This window comes from Schistocerca nitens, chromosome 7 (genome assembly GCF_023898315.1).
Source record: "Schistocerca nitens isolate TAMUIC-IGC-003100 chromosome 7, iqSchNite1.1, whole genome shotgun sequence".
NCBI lineage: Eukaryota > Metazoa > Arthropoda > Insecta > Orthoptera > Acrididae > Schistocerca > Schistocerca nitens.
The window spans coordinates 308,447,399-308,449,898 of NC_064620.1; positions in this window are offsets into that span (position 1 = coordinate 308,447,399).

The window sequence follows — 2,500 nt, forward strand, 5'->3', positions numbered from 1 at the left end:
AACGAACCTCGCCACCCCACCCCCCCCCCCACACACACCATCCCTTAACCCAACTTCTGCCTTAACCTAACCCAACTTCTGCCTTAACCTAACCCAACTTCTGCCTTAACCTAACCCAACTTCTGCCTTAACCTAACCCAACTTCTGCCTTAACCTAACCCAACTTCTGCCTTAACCTAACCCAACTTCTGCCTTAACCTAACCCAACTTCTGCCTTAACCTAACCCAACTTCTGCCTTAACCTAACCCAACTTCTGCCTTAACCTAACCCAACTTCTGCCTTAACCTAACCCAACTTCTGCCTTAACCTAACCCAACTTCTGCCTTAACCTAACCCAAGTTGCGCCTTAACCTAACCCAAGTTGCGCCTTAACCTAACCCAAGTTGCGCCTTAACCTAACCCAAGTTGCGCCTTAACCTAACCCAAGTTGCGCCTTAACCTAACCCAAGTTGCGCCTTAACCTAACCCAAGTTGCGCCTTAACCTAACCCAAGTTGCGCCTTAACCTAACCCAAGTTGCGCCCTAACCTAACCCACGTTGCGCCTTAACCTAACCCACGTTGCGCCTTAACCTAACCCACGTTGCGCCCTAACCTAACCCACGTTGCGCCCTAACCTAACCTACGTTGCGCCCTAACCTAACCTACGTTGCGCCCTAACCTAACCTACGTTGCGCCCTAACCTAACCTACGTTGCGCCCTAACCTAACCTACGTTGGGCCCTAACCTAACCCACGTTGCGCCCTAACCTAACCCACGTTGCGCCCTAACCTAACCCACGTTGCGCCCAAACCTAACCCACGTTGCGCCCTAACCTAACCCACGTTGCGCCCTAACCTAACCCACGTTGCGCCCTAACCTAACCCACGTTGCGCCCTAACCTAACCCACGTTGCGCCCTAACCTAACCCACGTTGCGCCCTAACCTAACCTACGTTGCGCCCTCACCTAACCCAAGTTGCGCCCTAACCTAACCCACGTTGCGCCCTAACCTAACCCACGTTGCGCCCTAACCTAACCCACGTTGCGCCCTAACCTAACCCACGTTGCGCCCTAACCTAACCCACGTTGCGCCCTAACCTAACCCAAGTTGCGCCTTAACCTAACCCACGTTGCGCCTTAACCTGCCCTGTAATTGTTAGTTATATGAATCTAGGAATTCGTGTAGCGTTGCCTAATTGCAACCATCTCAACATAGTTCACTTCGCGCACACTGTGGTGTTCTGCGTATTGATTCATTTTACGGTGCGTACCCTCACATCTTGCGAGTGTTGCTTACTTTCCACATGGTCCCGCTATCCACTGTATTGTGTACTGCAATAGGACGTATATCGCCCCCGCCCCCCCCCCCTCCCCTCCTGTCACCTCTAGCTCGTCGGTCAGGAGTTCGCGTGTTGAATGCGCTTCGCAGCTGTGCAATGGCATTCGCATACGTACGCTGGCCACCTTCCACGTGTTCTTTCGTGCACACGTCGCAGCGTGTATGTATGCTGATGGAGTGCGTCGTGACACACAACATCCAGGCATGCAAGACTCGTAGAAGTCGCAAATGTAGATGGATGTCTACGTTTGCTGCCCAAGTTACGCAAATGAACTGGAAATCCGTTGTTGCGCGGTTGTTCGCGCTGGAGGTGAATCGTTGATATCGACGATCGGTACAGGTATTAACCGGTTGCTTCAGCGACACCCGTCATACCCACGAACGTGAGTGGGCATGTGGGTATGAAGCGATACGCGGCGGTGGCTGGGTGGGACCGTCCCCGGCCGGTGAGGGGGGGGCGCCCGGCGTGCTGGCCGCGCGCTGCGTGGGCGCACGCGCGGCAGCCGGCTGGTGGGGGCGCCCAGTGGCAGGCGCGCCGGCTGACGGAGGCGGCAGGCGGCGCATCTGCGTGCCGGCGCACCCAGCGCGCGGCGCCGTGCGGCCAAAGTGGGTCCTCCCGGGCCCGGTGCGAAGCGCGGTGGACATCTGCAGTGTGCTGGTCCGATTGAGGACTGTGTGCGTTGAGGATGCGCCGCCGCCCGGCACTCGGCGCCGCGACGCCGTCTGCTGCTCGGTCGCCCCCGCGGTTCTCGCAGGTGGTTTGTATCGCAGCTGTGCGGATGTGTTGGCGCGTGCGCTGTGCTGGGAGAGTTCGCTTTGGCACCCAAGTGGGGCTCTGCCCCTCTGTGGCGCTGGCGTTGGAGCTGCCCGGTCACTGTTTGTGGCCGCGTGTTGTCTCCCGCCGGCAACACCACGACAGCACGCTCCCGGGCCTCTGTCGGCAGCGGCAAGCTCAGTTGGGAGCACGGGTGGTCGCACTGAAAGCGTCTACTCGCCTATCTCCGGGCGATTGCGCCTCTCTCGAACCCGACCAAGTACTTAGGACGGCGCTGCGCGCCGCCGGGACCTGAGAGGGTTTCGAGGTGTATCGTGCAGGGGAGCCCAGCCTCCTCCTGTTTGCAGAATAATTGAGCGGACGCTTGCGTGTTCGCGCGGGCCCCCGGGACACACTCCCGGGCGGC